Source organism: Mus musculus, chromosome 18, assembly GCF_000001635.26.
Source record: "Mus musculus strain C57BL/6J chromosome 18, GRCm38.p6 C57BL/6J".
In the NCBI taxonomy this organism is placed as follows: domain Eukaryota; kingdom Metazoa; phylum Chordata; class Mammalia; order Rodentia; family Muridae; genus Mus; species Mus musculus.
Genome location: NC_000084.6, coordinates 58,404,222 through 58,428,519, shown reverse-complemented (window position 1 = coordinate 58,428,519; position 24,298 = coordinate 58,404,222). Strand labels below are relative to the sequence as shown.

At 39.1% G+C, this 24,298-nt stretch overlaps 1 long non-coding RNA gene across 1 annotated transcript; it reads right to left on the bottom strand.

The window, feature by feature from the left end:
* Positions 1-736: 736 nt before the first annotated feature.
* On the bottom strand, positions 737-19,617 carry Gm52334 (predicted gene, 52334). The gene is made up of 4 exons (NR_166728.1): positions 19,493-19,617; positions 7,925-8,071; positions 3,456-3,592; positions 737-835 (listed from the first exon to the last, which is right to left on the bottom strand). It is a non-coding gene; the product is annotated as a predicted gene, 52334 (long non-coding RNA).
* Between the last annotated feature and the right edge of the window lie 4,681 nt (positions 19,618-24,298).

The window sequence follows — 24,298 nt, the reverse complement described above, 5'->3', positions numbered from 1 at the left end:
CTCCCATCACTTTTGTGCCACTATTATACCAGTGCATCTTACAGGCAGTTCACCATTGTACACTGGAGGCTTTGTAGTTGGGTTGGTCCTTATCTTTCTTGCTGGTTGGTATGGTAGCACACACAGTGCTTTGTAGTACCAAGGATACTAGTCAGTAGGGGCAAAGGCTCCAAAGCACCAGTTTGATTTTTTTCACATTCAATGAGATGGTTAGTTATTGTATATAATGTAATACTGTTTTAGAAAATTTCTGTAAAGTAACATCAGTGAGTAAGAATACTACCCACACTCTTGTGAGACAATTACAATTTCTGATATCTTTCTCATAGTTGATAATTTATCTAGTGTCTTTTAAATTATGAGTTAATATTCTTATTACCTCATTTTTCTCTTTTTTTCCCAAGATACCAAAACCTTATTATGTATCTTTCAAACTAGATCTCAGGTATGTCAAATTCTCAAAACTATTCCAACTCAAGAAACTAGTTGAAGAATTAGAGATTGAGTCGGGCTTCAGTCTATGGAAACTGATCACCATAATATTTTTTTACTGACAATATTTCCACTCTTCCTAATAAGGTTCTTCAGTGTTATCTCATTTATTTTAGTGTAAGAGAAAGTTTTCCCTGCATAAAATCTGGCCCTTGCTTTCCCCCCAGCCTTTGTGTTATTTCTGTTCCTTACTCATTATATGCTCCTTCCAAATGCTATGATAAAATATCATAACGAAGACAACTTATAGTAGAAGATTTATTTGTCTTGTGGTTCCAGCAATTGTTAAGTATTTATGAAAGAAGGAGCAGGAAGCTGAGAGATCACATCTTGAACGTCAAGCCTGAAGAAGAGAGAGAAAACTTGAAATGGTGCAAGTCTTTAAACTCTCATGCCCACTGACATACCTCCTTCAACAAGGCCACACCTCCTAATCCTTCCCAAACAGTTCCACCAAGTGGGCTCTAAGTATTCAAATACACAAGCTGGGGGGGGGGGCATTCTCTTTTAAACCACCACACCCACCTTTTACTTCCTCAGATCTTTTTCTGTTCTGTCACTGTAGCCGAAATATATTCTTCCATCCAACTGCTTCCACTCCCACTCTATGCACTTGACCAAATTTTTAGTTGATGGAAATATGTTTCCCTCTTTTAAACTTACTTCTTTTTTTCCATTTTTTATTAGGTATTTAGCTCATTTACATTTCCAGTGCTATACCAAAAGTCCCCCATACCCACCCACCCCAACTCCCCTACCCACCCACTCCCCCTTTTTGGCCCTGGCGTTCCCCTGTACTGGGGCATATAAAGTTTGCGTGTCCAATGGGCCTCTCTTTCCAGTGATGGCCGACTAGGCCATCTTTTGATACATATGCAGCTAGAGTCAAGAGCTCTGGGGTACTGGTTAGTTCATAATGTTGTTCCACCTATAGGGTTGCAGATCCCTTTAGCTCCTTGGGTTCTTTCTCTAGCTCCTCCATTGGGAGCCCTGTGATCCATCCATTAGCTGACTGTGAGCATCCACTTCTGTGTTTGCTAGGCCCTGGCATAGTCTCACAAGAGACAGCTACATCTGGGTCCTTTCGATAAAATCTTGCTAGTGTATGCAATGGTGTTAGCATTTGCATAGATCAGGATCACCTGTAATGTAACACTGATCATATCACATCATTCTGATAGCTTTTTGTATTTCCAAGTCACTTAATTTTTCAGACTTATCTTTCCTCTCATATCTTAACAAAGAGTTCCAGGCTTTTGCAGTACAAGTGTGTTTTCTAAGTCTGAGTGTAAAATTTTGGCTAGGTAATATTCTCAAAACATTCTTTGTGGTGCATAAGTACCTCAATAATATTTTCACTCATAAAGAATAATGTGAATTTGAAAAAAATTGTTTGAATATTATAAGATGTACCAATTTTCTGTTCTTTCAACTAATCATAATATTTTATAAGTAAAAATTGGCCAAGTAAGATAAAGAAATGAGGGAATGAGGGAGTAATTCAAATATTCAAAAATCTTGGAAGTATCAGAGATCAATTTTATGCTATACACAGAAAATACATATATACACAAGCATACATTTATAATGCCACCATAATAACATAGATCTCATTCCTCATTGGTTAGACCTTAGCTAAGAATTTCAAGATAAATTAAAAGATTACTGAAGAGGGACAATCATTTGAAGGAAAGTCAAGAAAGCGAGGCTCTAAGGCAAACAAGGTTATTTCATAATTTAAAACACAGAAAGGCTTATACTTGGGAGAGGAACAGAGTGTAGTACCCAACACCACAAAGTTAACTGAGGACAGCACAGGCTGAAACAGAACAGACCCTCAGAAATACACAGTACACGAGGAACACAGTAACCTGATATTAGGCTCCATTATTCCTAACAAAAACAGCCATCACAGCCTCACAGTACCACTAAAGACCTTATCAGCTAACATAAGAAACCTAGGAAGGTTGCCTTCCACTACAACGCACTGAGGTCCTAAGGATGGAACATGGCTGGGTTTTCTCCCCATGTTCCAGCTTTCTGTCTCCTGTAGTGCGAGTCCCTTTCCAGGATGATGGATGAAGGTCTCTGGAACTACGAGACAAAGTGAATAATCCCTCCATCCCTGAAGATATTTGTTCCCATTAAATAGAACTGACTAATGTGGAAAGAAGAGCTGTCTCAAGAGCAGTTTCAGAGGCAAGCCTAGTGTAATGATAAGTGACTACCAAAGAGAAAAAATTCAGTGAGGAAAAGGTCAAACATCTTACCAAAATTGGTATTACTAATGACGTAAGATCAGCAGCCACCTTAAAATCAATCAATCAATCAATCAATCAGTCCTACCTACCTGGACAATGGTTTAAAACCTCCTGTTGCAGAGGTACGATCCTCTTTCAGTATTACATTTTATGGACTAAACTTCTCTAAGATTTGTCCTGAGACCTTCCCAGGGACATGTCAATGACAGTCTCTCCTAATGGCTCCTTTACCCATTATGATCCCTGAATTTCTTTTTAGCACCTGTCCATAAATGTCACTCTTTACTGACTGATAGGAAATTTCTTCTAATTTGTTTCAGCTGTCCCCTGTGGGTCCTTTCTGACCTTCTGAAAAGTTGTCAAGAATGTTTGGTAAATAACAGTTCTCTTCTGAAGGGTCAGCTTTGAAACCATATTTCCTTTGTCTTGCTCGTGATCCACTTGGGCTTCATTGCTGTCTCTTTGGCATCTTTTTTCTACTATATGTAAGTTCTGTGTAGGTAGTGGCCCTATCTGTTTTCTTCTAAAAAAAAAAAATCCATTATTCAGCATGATGAAAACAAATGAAGGTACAACATACACCTCCTCAATTAATGAATTAATATTCTTTGTATAACTTTGAACCAATTGTGATTTGTTGGAGATATCTGGCTCTATTTTACCCCAAGCCCACTCACAACTCATATTTCAGGACACAAGTACCAGGTTGGAATCACTGTCCTTCTTTTGAGTGTTATATATGTATGGATGATGTTTAAGACCGAGTTGAGAATGGTTGAATGTCCAGTAAACAGAACTGGATTTGGCTTCTTGACATCACTGTTCATGCTCTGCCTGCACTGTGAAAAAGAGTCAATAATAATAGAACGTTAGCAGGAAAATGAGATAAACTGAGTGCATCAATGATGAAACAGAGGAGACCCTCAGAGACATACCCAACACTCGTGTACAAAGGAACACAGTGGACTTGATGGTACGTGCCGTTATTCCTAGTGACAACAGCTGTCCTGACTGTTGGGCCTCACAGTCCCAACAACAACTTCGTTAGCTAACACGAGAAACCACCACAAATGTGAGAGTTCAGAAGGTTTATCTCCCTTTTATGTATGAAAACACAGGACCAGAAGTTAAGAAGCTTATCAAAGACAAACCTGCTATCACAGGGTGTTCTGTCTAAGGACTTGCCCCTTTCTTATGGCCCGAATCATACTTCCACCACAGTCAGAAAGCAGGGGGATTACTTTCAACGTCTTTTTGACCTAAGGAAATATCAACAAGTATTCATTGTAAATTTGTCTAGTTTCTACATGTTCAAATTGGTTATTATGTCTATATTCTCAAATAACTACCTTGTGGTGAAGATATTTTAAATCTCTCAAATGCACATGGTTTATTATCTATAATCACTCTATTGTACAATAAATAGTACATTTCTTGCTTCCATTGGATTATGACCAAGTAGCTCCTACAGTTCAGTTCATAAATGTCTCCCAGAGATTCATATAGTTGACAATTGCCTTTTAACTTGAGGCACTGTTAGGAGATATTGAATCTAAGGGGGATCAGGACAAGTGGAAGGACATTAGTTCACTGAGGTCATGCTTTCCAATGGTATATATGATCTGACATATTCCCCTTCTCAGACACCATGAGGTGAAGATTTTGTGATACACCCTGGCCCCAAAACTAATGCAACCAACTGATTATGGACTAAAATTTCTAAAAGTTGAGCCCAAAAAACCATTTTTAAACTTTTTTTTATTAAACTAATAAAATTTATTTTAAAATATACAACTCAGTATTGACATTTTTAAGTCATCAAAATAATTTATAGTAGTTAAATGCCTCTTAAATGTACATGATATCTCTTGAAGCTAAAAGTGATATGCACTCCACCAGTTTTGAAAATCTATTTGGAACATGAAATATGATAGAAGTAGAAAATCTCTTATGAAGTCCTCTATGAAAGGAAATTGTGACAAGTTCCTGATTGGACAGATTGCTCCATCTCCAAGGGAGAATATGCAGTGTAACTGTGGCTTCATAGAATGAATAGGGTAGTGTTTCCTCTGTTTCTATTTTGTGGAATAGTTTGAAGAGTATTTGTATTAGTTCTTCTTTGAAGGTCTGATAGAAATCTGCACTAAACTTACCTGTTCCTGGTATTTATTTATTTATTTATTTATTTATTTATCTATCTATCTATCTATCTATCTATCTATCTATCTATCTATTTATCTACTTATCTATCTATTGGGAGACTTTTAATGACTGCTTCTGTTTCTGTAGGGGTTATGGGACTGTTTACATGGTTTATCTGATCCTTTTTAAATTTAGATATTTGATAGTTGACTAGAAAATTGTCCATCTCATCCAAATTTTCCAGTTTTGTTGAATATAGGTTTTTGTAGTAGGATCTGATGTTCTTTTTTTTTTATTTCCTCAATTTCTGTTGTTATATCTCCCTTTTCATTTCTGATTTTGTTAATTTGGATACTGTCTCTGTGCCCTCTGGTTGGTCTGGATAAGGGTTTATCTATCTTATCTTGTTGATTTTCTCAAAGAACCAGCTCCTGGCTTTGTTGATTCTTTGTATAGTTCTTTTTGCTTCTACTTGGTTGATTTCAGCCCTGAGTTTGATTATTTCCTGCCATCGACTCCTCTTGGGTGTATTTGCTTTTTGTTCTAGAGCTTTCAGGTGTGCTGTCAAGCTGTTAGTGTAAGTTCTCTCCGGTTTCTTTTTGGAGGCACTCAGAGCTATGAGTTTTCCTCTTAGCACTGCATTCATTGTTTCCCATAAGTTTGAGTATGTTGTGGCTTTGTTTTCATTAAATTCTAAAGTCTTTTACTTTCTTTCTCTCTTTCTTTCTTTCTTTCTTTCTTTCTTTCTTTCTTTCTTTCTTTCTTTCTTTCTTTCTTTCTTTCTTCCTTCCTTCCTTCCTTCCTTCCTTCCTTCCTTTCTTTCTTTCTTTCTATCTTTCTTTTCTGATCAAGTTATCATTGAGTGGGTTGTTGTTCACCTCCCATGTGTATGTGGGTTTTCTGTTGTTTTGTTGCTATTGAAGACCAGCCTTAGTCTGTGGTGATCTGGTAGGATGAATAGGATTATTTCAATCTTCTTGTATCGGTTGAGGCCTGTTTTGTGGCTGATTATATGGTTAGTTTTACAGAGGTACCATGAAGTGCTGAGAAGAAGGTATATTGTTTTGTTTTAGGATGAGATGTTCTATAGATATCTGTTAAATCCATTTGAATCATAACTTCTGTTCGTTTCATTATGTCTCTGTTTAGTTTGTTTTTCTCTGACCTGCCCATTGCTGAGAGTGGGGTGTTGAAGTCTCTCACTATTATTGTGTGAAGTGCAATGTGTGCTTTGAGCTTTAGGAGAGTTTCTTTTATGAATGTGGGTGCCCATGCATTTGAAGCATAGATGTTCAGAATTGAGAGTTCATCTTGGTAGATTTTTTCCTTTGATGAGTATGAGGTGTCCTTCCTTATCCTTTTTGATAACTTTTGGTTGAAAGTTTATTTTATTCAATATTAGATTGGCTACTCCAGCTTGCTTCTTGGGACTGTTTGCTTGCAAAATTGTTTTCCATCCCTTTACTCTGAGGTAGTGTCTTGTCTTTGACACTGAGGTGCGTTTCCTTTATGCAGCAAAATGCTGGGTCCTATTGAATCTGTTAGTCTATGTTTTTTTTATTGGGGAATTGAGTCCATTAATGTTAAAATATATTAAGGTATAGTGATTGCTGCTTCTTGTTATTTTTTATGTTCTTTTTATGTTTGTGTGGCTATCTTCTTTTGGGGTTGTTGAAAGAAGATTACTTTCTTGCTTTTTCTATGGTGTAGTTTCCTTGTGTTGGAGTTTTCCATCTATTATCCTTTGTACGGCTTTGTGGAGAGATATTGTGTAAATTCGTTTTAGTCATGGTATATCTTGGTTTCTTCATCTATAGTAATTGAGAGTTTTGCTGGGTTTAGTAGCTTTGGCTGGCATTTGTGTTCTCTTAGTGTCTGTATAACAACTGCCCAGGATATTCTAGCTTTCATAGTCTCTGGTGAGAAGTCTGGTGTAATACTGCTAGGTCTGCCTTTTATGTTACTTGACCTTTTTCCCTTACTGGTTTTAATATTCCTCTTTTTTCTTGTGTATTTGATGTTTTGATTATTATGTGATAGGAGGAATTTATTTTCTAGTCCATTCTATTTGGAGTTCTATAGGATTCTTGTATTTTTATGGGCATCTCTTTCTTTATGTTATGGAAGTTTTCTTCTATAGTTTTGTTGAAGATATTTACTGGCCCTTTAAGTTGAAAATCTTCACCTCTTCTATACCTATTATCCTTATGTTTGGTCTTTCCATTGTGTCCTGGATTTCCTGAATGTTTCAGGTTAGGAGCTTTTTGCATTTTGCATTTTCTTTGACTGTTTTGTCAATGTTTTCTATGGTATCTTCTGCACCTGAGATTCTCTCTTCCATCTCTTATAGTCTGCTGGTGATGATTGCATCTATGACTCCTGATCTCTTTCCTTGGTTTTCTGTCTCCAGGGTTGTCTCCCTTTGTGGTTTCTTTATTGTTTCTAATTTGATTTTTAGATCCTGGATGGTTTTATTCACTTCCTTCACCTGTTTTATTGTGTCTTCCTGTAATTCTTTAAGAGATTTTTATGTTTCTTCTTTAAGGGTTTCAAGCTGTTTACCTGTGTTCTCCTGTATTTCTTTAAGGGAGTTATTTATGTCCTTCTTAAAGTCCTCTATCATCATCATGAGATGTGACTTTAAATCAGTATTCCTTTTATGGTGTGTTGGAGTTTCCAGGGCTCACTGTGGTGGGAGAACTGTGTGGTTGTGATGATGCTAAATAACATTTTTTTCTGTTGTTTATGTTCTTGCCCTTGCCTCTCACCATCTGGTTGTCTCTGGTGTTAGCTGGTCTTGCTGTCTCTGACTGTGACTTGTTCCTTCTACAAGCCTGTGTGTCAGAACTCCTGGAAGACCAGTCCTCTTTGGGAGGAATTTGGGTATGGAGATCTGTGGCACAGAGTCAACTCTGGGGTGCATACAGAAACCAGAAGGATCTTGTGGTCTGTTCCTTGGTTCCTGTGTTCTGATGGCTCTTGGCAGGTCCCTCTTGGGCCAATAATTTGAGCAGAAGTGGTGGTCTTACCTGCAATCACAGGTGTGTCTGCACTCCTGGGAGACCAGCTCTCTTCCATGGTATTTGGGTATGGGCCACTGTGGCACAGGATCAGCTCCCGGTACAGATGGAAACTACACACACCTGCATCCACACCTGCATGACCTGCATCCACACCTGCATACAGCACATAGACACAGATTATTAATGGGAAAACTTGTTTATTAATGTGTTACACATTGTTTATTATGGCACTTTGCAAAATAGTCCTAAGATGCTGTACTGGCTAGTTTTGGGTCAACTTGACACAACTTTGGAGCACAGCTGTGCTACAAAGGGCCTGGCTGGAGAAGTGACCCAAGCCCTTGGAGGAGCCCAGAAGATCGTGAGTTGGATCCCAGACATTGGACGGTTGAAGATTGACTTTTGCTTTTGATTGTGACTGTGCCCTGATATTTTCCCTCTTGAAGGAAGAAACTGTTTTAGTGGAGCCCACAATTAAGAGACTTTTAATTGTAAAAAGAGATGGATATTTTAAAGAGATTGAAATTTTAAGAATATGTAAAGACTGTGGGACTTTTAAAGTTATTTAGAATGGGGATGAATAAGATTGTAAGGGTTGAGGCTTACTAGTGATGTTTTTGTGTGTCAAGTTGACAAGGGGTCAATTGTACTGGCTAGTTTTGGGTCAACTTGACACAGCTGGAGTTATCACAGAGAAAGGAGCTTCAGTTGAGGAAATGCCTCCATGAGATCCAACTGTAAGGCATTTTCTCAACTAGTGATCAAGGGGGAAAGGCCCCTTGTGGGTGGGACCATCTCAGGGCTGGTAGTCTTGGTTCTATAAGAAAGCAGGCTGAGCAAGCCAGGGGAGGCAAGCCAGTAAAGAACATCCCTCCATGGCCTCTGCATCAGCTCCTGCTTCCTGACCTGCTTGAGTTCCAGTCCTGACTTCCTTGGTGATGAACAACAGTATGGAAGTGTAAGCCGAATAAACCCTTTCCTCCCCAACTTGCTTCTTGGTCATGATGTTTGTGCAGGAATAGAAACCCTGACTAAGACAGATGCCCGCCCATTAAAGGGCTGCTTAAAAAGTCTTAATGTGTATGAGGTTCCTTCAAATTCCAGAAAGGCTGAAAAGTTTTAAGATTTAATTCAGACATTCATACAATAGAGGACTGAAAGCAAAATTTGAAAATAAACCTAGTCTTAGTCTGTTCAGTTATCTATATGCTCAGGCAAAATTCAGTTTAAAATATCATTTACTGTATCTAGAGGATTTCTTTAGATGTCGACTTTATCTACTAAAACTAGGGATGATGTAAAAAAAAATACATATTTTTAACTTGGTATGGTAGCATACTCCTGTAATACCAGCACTTGGGAGGTAGACACAGGCTGTGAGTTCTAGGTCAGCTGGTCTATACAGTGAGTTCCAGGCCAAGCAGTACTGCAGAGTGAGAAACCATCTCAAAAAACAAAATAAAACAAAAGCCACTACCAATTTATCAATAAGTATGCTTTTAAACAGCAAGTGACTAAAGTCTAATTATCATCGAGCAACAAATCCTTTCAGATGTGTCTTTCATATTAAAATTAGTCTCTCATGTGTAGTCAATGTACCTAAGTTCTTGAAGGCATATCTTGAACGTGTCCTTGGTGGGGAAAAAGTGATGTTGGAAAATAAGTGATGTCAACAGTTACAGGTTCAAATATGAGCAGCATGTTCCTTCCAGTAAGCCCTTTCTGCCTGTTGCATTTCATGTGGGCGGTATTTCCTCTCTTCTGTTTTTATTGGACAAAGACATGCATACACACTACCACACACCACACATCCTGTTTATCGGTAGACTGAGAGGAGTTAAACAAGCTTTGTTTCTATCTCCATGTGTTGACACAGGACCTTATCATTACTCTCTTTGTGACATTATATACTGTGTTACCAAATGGTCACCATAAACCACAGTAAATTTTTCATTCATGAATATTACCTATTGGCAGTTAATTGTCAGTTTGATAGATTAAAAGATCATTCTTTCACTTCTTGAAGGTATAAGACATGTTATACTTTTACATTTTGTAGATCACATTCTTCAAATTAATTTTTTTTAAATTTTTTACACTCCATATTCCATCCATCCCTCGATCCACCCTCTAACTGGTCCACATCCCACACCTCCTCCCCACCCCACCTCTTCTCCATGTGAATGCTCCGCTACCCCATCTGACCTCTAAACTCCCTGGAGCCTCTAGTCTCTTGAGGGTTAGGTGCATCATCTCTGAATGAATACAGACCCGGAAGCCCTCTACAGTATGTGTGCTGGGGTTTTATATCAGCTGGTGTATGCTGTCTGTTTGGTTGTCCAGTGTTTGAGAGATCTTGGGAATGGGGGGTGGGGGGAAACCAGATTAATTGAGACTCCTGGTCCTCCTACAGGATTGCCCGTCTCCTTAGCTTCTTTCAGCCTTCTCTAATTCAACCACAGGGGTCACCTGCTTCTCTCCCCTGGTTGGGTGCACGTATCTGCATATGACTCTTTCAGCTGCTTGTTGGGTCTTTCAGAGGGCAGTCAAGCTAGGTCCCTTTTTGTGAGCACTCCATAGCCTCAGTAATGGTATCAAGCCTTGGGACCTCCCCTTGAGCTGGATCCCACTTTCTGCCTGTCCCTGGACCTTCTTTTCCTCGGGTTTCTCTCTCCATTTCCATCCCTGTAATTCTTTCAGACAGGAACAATTATGAGTCAGAGTTGTAACTGTGGGATGGCAACCCCATCCCTCACTTGATGTCCTGTCTTCCTGCTGGAGGTGGGCTCTATAAGTTCCCTCTCCCTACTGTCTGGCATTTCATCTAAGGTCCCTCCATTTGAGTCTTTAGAGTCTCTCACCTCCCAGGTCTCTGGACCATCACTCAGTAATAGTGTCTAGCCTTGGGACCTCCCCTTGAGCTGAATCCCACTTTGGGCCTGTCACTGGACCTTATTTTACTCAGGCAGATCACATTCTTGAGAAGAACCAACCCCTGTAAGCAGCTCTAATACAACGTGTGAATCTGTTTCTACCACTAAGATTCTCACTTCAGATTTATGACTCTAGCAAAGCAGAGACACCACATCTTGCTTTAATGTAATTTCAGCATAGTTCCTGATGCAGCTGCTTCAACAAACTGCATACCATTACACTGATGTTCTATTTACAAAAAAGGGAAAAAAGCCTTATTATTTAGCATTCGTGTAAACTTCTCAGCTAGTTCCCTTAGAAACCCATCAATCCAAACTAGAAACAAGCACTATCCCTTTTCTAATTCGCCACCTTGCCTTTAGCATTCCTGATATACCCCATGTAAAAAGCACAACAGTAGTAGACCCAGCCTACATGCTGTAGTCCTCGGCTCATGCTCCTCCCTGGGGCATGGTGATTACATTCTAAAAATGATGTCTTTTTTCGCTAGCAGCCAATCACACTCTGAACAATGGTAATCAAGCACATATATTGGTTGTGTAGGGGAGTGATGGGTACATTGTTGAATTCCACAGCCCAGTGTCTTCATCTTTTCAAATATTTCACAACACTGATTCCTGGCCCAAGGCCATGTCCCCGAGAATAAAACACTCTTTCCTAATCAAAATGTAAAAAGTCCTGTTCTCAGACTCATCAACTTCACCACTTCGAAAGAAAAGAATAGCTTCATCTGGCTCGCCACACGGAATGTTGTTTTCCTGGCTCCGAGTCTCATGAACACTAAATTCAATTACATAATGGACCATGTGATGTGGATACTGCTAGCATTCTATTTGGGTCAGTGGGACTAAGCACAAATAGAATAATCAAAACCACAGTGAATGTGGAATGCTTGCTTAGGCTTGCTGGGAAGGCAGTGGAGAGGGCTGGGGATGTTATTAGAGTGAATCACATTGATTCTATTCCAATGCGATGTGCACATTCTTGTGTGGTGCAAGGAAGAATGTTACACATGATTTTCCTTAGGTATAAGGGTGCCCAAGATAGTAAGGAAAGCATTATTACCAGAAGGGTACCAGAGCAAACCTGATGGACCCATCTCTGGGTCAGGCAATCACCCTGCATCAGGAAGGGAAGGTTTAAAAAGTAGGTGATGTTAGCCTTTCATTATTCCCTGAAATAAGAAGGTGGTAGTAACACAGTAGTATTGCATGGTAGACGATTGCACAGATCATTCTACTTGGGGTTGAATCTTAAAGACAACTGTTACTATCTATGAGGTTTGGTGGTAATGTACTTAATATGTACAAAATTAAGGGATTTTTTTTTTCTTTTCTAGTCTAAAAATGAAAGCAAAATATCAACTGTCAACTTTCCTTAGTGTGGTGTGGTGACGATATCCATATAAAATGCTTATTTGCATAGCTTTGAGGAAGCAGGGATATTTAAGCTGTCATTACTACTCAAGTCTTCAAGAAACACCCTATGGTTTGTAAGTGCAGAAACCAGCCAGTTAGGATACCCTGCCTTCCATGTTGTCAACAGAGAGAAGGTTCTGTGGCATGTATAGTGTTGTACCTGGAAAGTCTTGGGCAAGCCAAACAGAGGTGTTCACTTTACCAACCCAGCCTCAATTACAGTTCAAGCTGCATTATTTATATACCTTATACACATAGCCCAAGCAAGTTTGTGTACTGTTGATGTGAACAGACACCATGACCAAGGCAACTTTCATAAAGGCAAACATTTAATTGGGGTTGGCTTACATTTCAGAGATTCAGTCCATTATCATCATGGTAGAAAGCATAGCATCACATAGGCAGACTTGGCGCTGGAGGAGCCAAGAGTTCTACACTTCAATTTGGAGACAGCTAGTATCTCCCACAGCCCAAAGGAAGGTCTTTTCTGCATTGAGCAGAGCTTAAACACTAGGAGAGCTCAAAACCTGCCTACACAATGACATACTTCCTCTAACAAGGCCGCACCTACTCTAACAAGGCCACGTCTCCTAATTAGTGCCACTTTCCATGAGCCAAGCATATCCAAACCACCACAGCAAGCAAACAGGGTTGAAATTATTATCACTACTAAACAGAAATATTCTAGAAGAAGGGAATTTATCAGACAAGGCTAAAACCTTTATGATGAGAGAAAGTCCATTTGAAGTAAAGAGAATTATTGACAGAAATACGATGAGTATGTTTTTTTTTTAAATCTACTTAATGCATTTTGTTACAATTCTCCATCTATTTAGTTTTAACAGAGTGGTTGCTAAGACAACCCTTTCCAGACACTGATGGGAGAGACACTGCTCTCAGCTACTCAAACATCTGCAAGGAAAAAAAGTTCCTGGTTATTTTTCTCCTATGGTGGTCATGAGAGTGAAAAAAATTACTAACTTTTCTGGACTGAAAGGTGGAACTTAGAAGGGGAAGTATTGTGAGAAATATTTTATGGTGCTGGTATTCAGGGAAAGAAAGGGCCATAATGTTCATTTTGATTTATATTGTGATATTATAGTATTAAAGGACTTGCATTACAACCTCATCGCAAAATAATTTCACAAAAAATATTTAGTTTTTCTCTGCCCAGCATCAGAGTGAGAGGCTTCCCGGTTCCTCTCCCTTCCACTCCTGATGAAGCCCTAAATGTCCAGGACCTTCATCCCTGATGGTACCCAAGATGAAAACCCCCACCTTCCGTTCTTAATGGCTTGAGAGTGGAGCACAGGAGGCTGGAAAGAATGGGAAATCATTGAGTTTCTTCGGGCAGATGTGCAGACGACATGGCACACATCAACTTCCCACATCACATCAGACACCAGCAGCTGACTACTGCAGCTGGATACAGTGCCACACACCTGTAATCTGAGCCCTGGAGAAGTGGAAGCAGGCTATGATCCGGAGTTCATAGCCAGCTTCAGCTTCATAAAAGCTGAAGCCATCTTGAGCCACATGTGACTTGACTCAAAATGAAAATAAAAGGAAAAAGAAGAGGCGAAGGGAGAGGGGAAGAAGTGGGAAGAAGTCTGTGTGTACATCTTTTATGCAGCCATCTTCTCTGATGAGCATGTGAGTTTCCATTTTCAAAATATTTTCCAAGTAACATATAGAGATTATAATTGTATATTAATTGCAGATGCCAGATCAATTGTTTTACCTATAGAGGCTTATGCATTCCTCACAACATGCAGGACGAGTAAGCTCTTCCAGATAGTTGGGTCCTTAGAATAACCTCCCCCGACCCCTGTTTTCTTGGTAAACATCAGAACCTGGCTTTTATGTTCACATTCTCACTCACAAATTACACTTTCCTGAAATTCAAAAACATCTGTGCTTGACACAAAGGCATGAAACTCGGTGCCTGTTTCTGTACTGACTCTCTCCCTCAGGCAAAGGCTTTTGCTCTAAAACTGTCCCCACCTGGAGCACAAATGCAAGGGTTTCAGTCTCTCCTCCAATATGCTTTCGCCTGACTCTATTTAGTTTCTCCTTCCCCCTTCCTTCTTCCTTCCTCTCTTACAGTTACTTTAAGTGGCCCAGTAGGAAGTGGATCGATAACTACTGTTGCCTACCTTCCATTCCAATGTCCCGTTCCTCTCACCCACCTAGCCAACTATAATTACTCATCGAGTAAAGATTAAATAGAACTTTTTCAGGGAGCTCCTTGTCTAAAAGCTGGTTTGGAACAAAATAAAACAATTCTCCTTCTAATGGGATTCTATTAGAAAGAACCTTTTGAAAGGACTCCATGCCAATAATTATCACCACACATGATAATTGTTTGCTTGGCCCTGGCAGTTGACTGTGTATCAGCAGGGGTCTGCTCTGTCAATGATGCTTCCTTGGTCCTTTAGAAAAAGTCTACAATTCAGCAGAGAAGTAAAAAGCATCGTTTGAAAACTTTGACTCTGGTTGTATAGAAAATCTGGGAATCAAAAGGTAAATAAATGATCTGCCTACTCTGTGAAATACTATAAACAGCCTCAAATTGAAAAATACATGTATATGCTTATCAGCACCTCTTCACTCACATATACATAAGAACCTACATACACGAATGTAGGTATACACACATAAACACACACATATACATATAAATGTAAGAACTTATTTAAGATTCTTTACAATTTATTATGTAGAAATGCAAAGACTAATTATTTTCCACAAATAGCATAAATGAGTTAATTTCTTAAAATTCAGATTTGCGTTTGAATTCACAGAAGAAAAGCAGAGAGGTCTAGGAAGATGAGCAAGAAAGTGTTAATGTGAATCTTTTCTGAGAGAAGGCAAGGGCTTTGAGGGAAAAAGAAGCATGAGTAATGCTCTATGCTTGTAGGTTGGGTTCATATAAAAAAGAAGTTTGAACATAATATGTGCTTTTCTTCAACTGTCCCAAGCATGTTCTCAACACACCAACCCTTATCTGCGTAGGAAATAAAATCAGATGTTACTAATTTTCCATTTTGTGCATGAAAAACTATAAAATGAGTTGAGAAAATTATGCCTCTCAACAGTTATCTCTTATCGTGTGTGCTCTCACCACACATTTAACTTCAATCTACAGAAGCCATGGTCACATCCATCACAGCCTTGGGGATGTTGGGAAGCATTCCCTGCATCATCAAGCATTTTAACATTGACTGTATGCCCCACCAATGCTGAAAGAAATGCGACGAATGAATCATGACCCTGTATTCATGGACCACTTCTTTGCAAAGCAAGAGACGCAATAAATTTTTCAAACAAGCAATTGTATTGATAAAACAATTGCAAAGTCAAAAGTGGCTAAAGGGATTATTGGTCGCAGTAGACTTTGCTAGTGTCTAGAGGTGTGTGTGTGTGTGTGTGTGTACATATATATGCCTCTCTAAAGCCTCTCTAAACAACTATATGCCCCTCTAAACATATATAAGCCTCTCTAAACATACATATGCTTCTTTAAACATATATGCATATATATCCCTGTCTAAACATATATAGTGTATATGCATGTATGTATGTATGTATGTTTACATTGACAGGATCCTCTAAACATATAGATTCCTTTCTAAACACATATATTCCTTTCTAAACACACATATATAAGGATTCTATATCTATATCTATGCCTCTCTAAGTGCACACACACATACGCACATATAGTGTATATATACACACACATAGTGTATATGTGTATATGTATGTAAACACACATCTTTTTATGTATATATGTTAGTGCAGCAGATGTGAAAAGCATCAGAAACAAGAGCATGCTTCAAGGAACCGAGACAGCTTAGCACTAAAAGCATTTTTTTTTTTTTCCAACAGAGGAGAAAAATAGAAGGTGTCACCAAAAGACCAGAGGAGGCTGGTGACTTCCAGCTACCAGGAGGGACCTTGTAAAGGAGAGATTTATGTACACAATCACAAACTGGAACAAGGTAACTAGCATGGCTACCTGCCTTGCTACCACCGCAATCCACAGTTCACATTCCCGAGTTTCCCTAAGCAGATAGACTACTCGCCTCAGAAACAGATTGTTGGGATTATGTGCAAGGAATAGAACCTGAAACTGGGTAAAGGGAAGGGAAGGGCACAGGAAGGAAACAGGCAGTGAGACACAGTGAAGAAAGCAGCTTGAAGGTTCTGGCACCACTGGGGGAAGGAATTAGGCATTACATAATGTGCATTAGTTGTAGGAACACTGGAAAGTTTTGTTGAAGAAGAATTAACACTGAGTTCTAAAGTAGGGTTGTTCACAATATCGTTTTAAATGGAGAAAACCTGTAAAAGTGGGTTGGCTTGATGTGATAATCTTGCCTTACTCCACTCAGGCTGTTAATACAAAACACTATAGGTTCTAGAGTTTATAAACAACAGGAATTCATTTTCCACAGTTGTGCAGGCTGAGAAATAATGTACCGACTTGCTCATGTGTGCCAGGAACTGATACAATTCTCTGGTCTCCTGTCACCATTACTCCATCTTTGAGGAATCCTTCCTTCATATCCTGCCTCCCTAGGCCAATCTCCCTCTTATCATCATTTTAGGGATAATAAGAATTTGGGTTAGGAGCATGAGCATTCTAAACATGACAGATCTTAAGGTTGCTTCCAGAAGAGTGAAAAATGCAGTACTAGTTTAGGGAAATCCTAGGAAGATTTAAAATGAAAAAAAATATATATACATATATATAATATAATATATCATTATATAATTAATATATTTATATATGATATATAAAATATCATACATCATCTATACTAATAAATATAAAATATATTTAATATATCACATAATATACATATATCATATGATAAACCTGAAATATATAACATATATAATAATTATATGTATAACATTGCATATTATAGTATATTATATAGTATTAAATGTGTATTAATTATATCATATATGTTATATATTATGTAAATATATTATACATAATAAATTAAATAAATAAAAATAAAGAGGCTTTTGAAGTAAACAACACAATATATAAATATAATATAATAAATACTATTTATATTTATATGATAAATATCATATATATTACAAATAATAAAAATAAATAATATATAAACTAATGTATAATGCATAAAGATATCATATATTATATAAGCATATATTAAATATATAGTTATATAATATATTTATATATGAATATATAATTAATATATGTAGTATTACACAGACTAATAACATTACACTATATACATATATCAGATTTTTTTCAGGAGACCTTTGCTATTAGCCCCTGAGTATTTGATGGAGGGAAAATGGTTGTTTCCATTGGTGTAAAATGAAATTTTTCTAAAATGGTGAAAAAACAAAATGCACAAGATGCTTTCACCTAAAACAGGAAGGGAAAAGGCAGCATGCTCAAGGAACTTGAACACTGCTTGAAGTAGGCATGGAGGTACAGACCTGGAAAGCTGAGGCCGGAGGAACATAGACAGCCTGGAGTTACATGATAAGATTCAAATGTTTGGTTTCGCCAATAAAGACTTGGGAGCCAGCTGCTGGGGTAAAAGCCCACAGCTCAGAGAAGCTAAGAGAGATCTCAACTGATCTTCATCCCCAGCTTGCAGTCTAAAAAAGGAAACAGTAAGGTCCTCCTCCTCCATACCGTCTCAAAAAACCCTCAAACCAGATGTCCCTCCCTTCTACTTCCTGTGTTTCTCTCTATCCGTTCTCCTGACTTCCTCTTACTCTCTATGGTTTGTTCCTACGTTCACTCCCTGTCTACTTCCTGCGCATCTCTCTATCTGCCTTCCTTACTCTCTATGTTTTTTCCCCTATGTTCACTCCCTGGTTGCTTGCTCCACCTCTTGACTTATGGTTGACTTTATTTAATCCCATTTATAATAGCAGAAAACTCTTGGATTAAAGGCGTGTGCTAGGGCTGAGTCACACCACAACCATAAACAGGTTTTTCCAATGAAAGCTGAGCCCTCACTTAGCACAGGCTCCTTCAGCCACCATCATTGACAGCCTCTCTTCTATTAAAAAATGTACTAGTTTGCATGAATTAGACAGCTGTTAGCTTTCGGTTTGAAAGGGGGTTTGTTGAATCTTTAGTGTGTGTGTGTGTGTGTGTGTTTTGTCTTCCCAGAAGCCCCTCTTCATCCTAAATTTCTCAAAGAGCAATAGTTATCCAATAGCTACTAAACCGGCAATGGAGAGATGGCTCAGCAGTTAAGAATGCTTACTGCTCTTGAAGATGACCTGAGTTAGTTTCCCAGGACCCATGTCAGGTGGTTCACTTCCATTTTATAGGACTGCTATAATGAGCACTAGTATAAAACTTAGCACCTATTATCTAAGTTTAGCCAAGGAAGTTACATACCTGACATAATCTATGCCACAGGTAGGAAACCTGAGGGTAGAGGATGTCACTAGTACTCGGTTTATATAAGAAACAGAATGTGAACTAAAATTTGACCCATTTCATTCTAAAATCTGTGCTTTTAATCTCTAGGCCCAGGGCAGCTTATGTTCAGCAAGTAAAGACATGAGTTTTGCAAGTCTCACGATCTCAGTTTATCCACAGGCCACACGTAAAGGTAGAAGGAAATAATTAATTCCACAAAATTGTCACCTGTCCTCCATATACATATCTCTACACATACCTTACACACACAGAGTAGTAATAAAGTTTAAAGAAAGCAATGCAATGGCGTAAAGAATCATGAAGCAAAGACTAGATTGTGTGTCAGTCAATAATTTGCCTACTCTGTTCTGCCCAATTAGAGCACACACATGCAGTAGCAAGCACAGACAATGATCCTTAGGTAATGGCCAGGCAGTTTCTCTAAATATAATAATTCTCAAAAATATAACACTCAACAGTTTTGGTTGTGAGCCTAGCCTTTAATGGCCGAGCTATCTCTCCAGCCCAACACTCAACATTTTTAAGGAATCAAAATGAATGCTATCACTGTTGTTTTAGAAGGCAATTTTTGCCAGGTAATAAACTTGTTAGTTTGATTCCTCAGGTCTCAGGGACATGCACCCTCCTGTCAACAACTACACGGGATGCATGGCAAAAAGATTTGAACAATTCATTACATGCAAATGTCAGGCAGCACATATGGGGAAGTGTTTATAAGGTGGTTTAGGAAAGAGGACCGCAACAAATTCAGGTTAATATCCTTACCAGAACCTGCTGGTCTGGTCCAATAAGATCATAGAGTTGATTCTGGAAAAGCCGAATGCACAGCTTCTGTTACTCTCCAGCGCCTGGGTTGAGACATGCTCTTCCGTTAAAGCCCGAAGTCTAATGCCTTTTTTATCAATACTAGGTCTTTCTGTGGGTCATTCTAGAACAGGGCACATGATCTACACAGCAATAACACATGCTTTGCTTTCAGGCCTGCTAGCAAAATCCTGAATGGGTGATGAATTGTGCTTCCACTCAAGCCAAAACTGCCAGCACAGGATTATCAACCCAAGCAATATTAAATGGGGTTTAAATTATTGTTTTAATAAGGCAGAATCTGGATTCCTCCCTGGTTCTTGACCAGCAGCCTTTGTCAATGAATCAACTTTCCTCTGTGTTTTACCTCCAAAGTTTACCTCATGGAACATGGGGGAACGCTATTATTTAAATTATACAAGCTACCCTGGGTTTTCCAGCAGCACTTTCTGAGCCCCTTTATAGATGAACTAGTTGGATGTTGGTCAAATTTTAATAAAACCAAAACGAGAACAGCATTGCATTCTTTTTAGGTCATTGGGGTAAAGAGAACTTGGGGACAGCTAGAAATAGAGCAAACTAGGGATGAGTCTGTGGGTGTTTGAACACTGTGAGCACTACTTGGCTTGCTCTCTGACCCAGTCTGGCCTCAGTGAACTCCAGAAATGTCAAGGAATGTCAGGTGTTCCCTCAATCGGTTGGTCACCAAGAAGCAAGCTGCCTACTATGCCACACTGTCCTGCCCTGGCTCTGTCAAAGGGTCTATGCTGTGACTAAATGTGGCTTGCTTGCTCTTGGAAGAAAACCTTCTGTCTGCACAGATGGATACCTGAGGGATGTCTAACAGGACGAGGCAGTGTTCTCTCCAGTGCCAGGGTTGTGTGCATCTGTCTCCAGTTACAAAGATGATGAGGAAGGAGCACCATAGCATGCAAACTACATCAGTGTGACCCTGGCATGTGCTATCACTTCCTGGCATGGAATCTAGTTCCTGCCGTTCACAGTCACGAACCACGAAAAGGATCTGAATTCGAGAGTGAAGGGGACAATGGAGGCAAAAGACCTTCTCAGGGGAACTTGAACATGATCCAGTTATTGAATTCTGAACTCAGTTGAGCTCTATGCTAACAGCTTTACATAAGTATTCCAACTGAAATCTCATACAAACCTATGAGGCAGGAATTATTAGCCCCTTCTGAAAGGCCAATCTGTCACATCTTGAAGCCAGCAAGTTTTTATAAATCAGCATGACCAGAGTCTGGCTGATGATATTGCTCCTCTGCTAACCTAACCAAATTCTATTCACTGGAGTCCTGAACACACAACTCAGGACTTCCAGGAGCAGGGTATCTGTGCTGGCCAACTGGCCCCCAGAGGCAACCAACATTCTCTGGACTGCGTCCCCATTATGGGGAGCTGGAGTGTAGCCCTCTGCACAGCTGGCTTTCTAGCTAGCCTCCGTTTCCCTTTGGATCTCCTTCTGTCTGCTGGTTTATGAAACTCAGGCCTTCTGTAAAATCTGCTGGGACCTTAAGTGAGGAGCACGCTGTGCACTTCTACGCAGCTTATTATTTGAAAGTCTTTACAGAGGTCATTACATCCAGTCACCAACCCATCCTCTCCCCTGCGTTGAAGTACATTACTGTCTTAAATACAAGCAATTCTAAGGGCACACTTAGCAATTGTTTGAGAGTTTAGTCATGAATGAATAAATGGAGTATGGTTGGCTTTTACTAAGGCAGCTGGTGGCAGGTTCATGAGTTCCTAGACATCTGTAAGGCTTAATACAGATTTTAACAAGACAATGTTTATCATATCAAAATCTAGGATTTTGTGTATCTTGTGAGCCATAGTCTCATTTTCTCTTCATGAAGGTTAAATAACTTCCTTGCCTGTGGCCTGGGAAACTCAGTCTCATTTCCTTTGCATAAAAACAATGATCAGTTTCATCTAATGCTTACCTGGGTCACAAGGCTATCGTCATAAAAAACTTGGTCCTTGTTGTTCACCCCTCAGAGTTAGGAGGCTGACAGTGCACCAAACTGCCTGGGTTTAAACCTCAGCTTGAGCACTTCTGGGCCCAAGCAGATTCTTCAACCTTTCTTCAAATCAGGCCCACTATCTATAAGGTGGAAGCAGGAAAATAGTTCCTACCTCAGTTTGCTGGTAAGATGAAATGGGTACATGGCTTCAAATTGCTGGTACTATCAGGCTCAGTGTGTGGGTTGGCTGGTATGAAAAGAGTGAACATTAATGCCATAATTCTTTAAGTGGAATAAATCTCTTTGTAGACTTGGAGTGGTTTTAATTTCCCATCCTGCATGATTGCAAGATAGGATTTCTACATACAGCCCCTGTTCCCCAATACACATTCTTACCCACAAGGGATTTATTCTAAGATCCTTATTAGATGCCTGAAAACTCCCCATAATGCCAAGCCATATACCTGTGCCATATTCACATGGACATACCTGTGATTATTTGTAAAATTATGCATCCAGATATTAACTGTAAGCAAAAATGAAATAGATTATAAACATGTGCTCTATGCCTCATTAATTTTTTAAAATTTTACTGTATTTACCCACATTTTATTCTCACTTTCTTAGTAGGGTATTTTAATGCTTCTATTTGGTATAGCCAAATTGTCAACACTACAACTTTCGCTCTTTGGGACAATTATTAGGTAGAACAAGGATGTTTGAATGTGAGGATTCAATGTATCTCATGATATCCCTTGGCTACATTAAAGGATGACAGAGAAGGGAAGGAGGAAATGGTCACATACAAAGTGACCAAGAGCATCTAACGGTCTTGCTACATGTAACAGCCTACTCTTGTAACTAATCCACCCTAAAAGATGGATAGTCATCCACGAGTGATCCCCATGACCTAAGAACCTCTTAAAGGCACCTCAACAATGTTACTTTGGGTACATGAGTTTTGATGGGGACAGATCACACTCAAAGCCCAGTTAGACAAAGTAAAATTCCCATTCCAGTCAAGACAGAAGAGGAAGCACTGTGTCACTTTGGTACTTATAAGATTGTGTAACTTAAAACTCCACTGCTTGCTTCTAGAACTTTTCCATTTAATGGTTGATCATAGAAAACTTAACAACAGAATGGGACACTGTAGACAAGAATAATACTTACATATAGAGATAATCTCATTTTAGGGGAAAATCATGTATCCAAGTGATCACTTTTATGTGACTGTTGTACATATTCTCTCAAAATCGAGATGGAGGTTGTCCATCTGGGGCAGACATGAGTCACTGTATTTCAGGGTCAAATTTAAATGATTGTGTTGACCCATTCAAGTTGCCTTTTTGTTACTTGATATTTCTACTTCTTACTTCCCCATGTTGCTTTCTAATGAACTACATCCATTTCCAAGATATAATTTTCTTAGGTGTTAAGAGTTTTGCTTCAAAAAATTTTGAAAATCTGCTTTTCTCCTCAAAGATTGCCACAGCTTTCTATCATCAGCATTCTCTCAATTCAACATAGTTTTATACTCAATAATCTTTTTCCCACTCTAAACTTAAATTCCCATTTCTGCTCTCAAAGCTTGTTCTCTTTTCTCCTTTACCATTTACAGCACCTGGGTCCTTTTCATTATACTCCAATTGTTCTCTTTTCACAAGTCCTTGAAAAAGGGAGAAAAACCTTTACCTTCACTTCTATTGGAAGTTTAACAGTTTTATGCGATTTCAGGGAATATCCACATTTTCAGAAATACTCAACCAATAACACAGATCCTCCGATACCCTAAATAGAGCACTGGGAATACTCCCCTTTGGGCCATACAAATCTCAATATTTAATGAGGAGTTTCCTTATTTATTTCGAATAGACAGACCAATGCAGTAAATTCCTCCAAGTGAAAAGTGACTGACAGATAAATAGCACCCAGGAGAATGGATTTTTTTTTTAAAAAAGCACCCGATGGCTTCTACATACTCCAATCAGCTCCAGTGGTGCTTTCTGAAGAGATCTAAGCTCTCAGTGGGTCAGCACAGTTAGCAGAAGTAGGCTGCCAGAGAGCCAGATGTTGCTGTTGGAGACACATCAACAACAGCTCATGCACAGGCACACTCTGCAGAGACTAGACAGCAAATAAACGTTGATCGTTTTATTGCAGTCATTCGAACAATCATCATGAGAAGGGGTTGTTGTATAGAGCATTTGTTTTCTCTTTGGAGAGCTTGCATGAGGCAGTGAAGATTAGACGCCAACAAATGTGAAATTCTTAGTAAAGCGAGTGGAAGAGACTGAGGCGGAGTGATCAACTTTAACCACACAAGGAATATTCCTTCTGTTTCCTTCTCAAGTGCAGTATACCTTGTTCCACACTTGAGTTCAGCAGCCAGTACTTGGTCAGTGTCCACTGGTAATATTTACCTTGGCATCAGTCCACAGACTTTGAATTAAACACCATTCTTTTTGAACTGACAAAGAACTTAGGTGGCCTCCCCCGACCCCCATTACTTTTGGTAAGAACTTTATCTTGGCCATGTAGTTAGTGACACCTTGAAATCTCCCTTCTTCCTGTTGTCACCCAGGCACTGGAATGACAAATGCAGCAATGCAGAAGCATTTTGTGTTTACTAAGAGTTAACTTTACCCATAGTTAAGGTTTCTCCATCTGCTGAAACTGTTAGTCACTTAGACAAATAGAATAGAACACATAGAATATTTGCTACAGAAAGACTCCCAGTGCAAAGAATAAACAGATCTTGGGACAGTACAAAGATCAGTGGCTT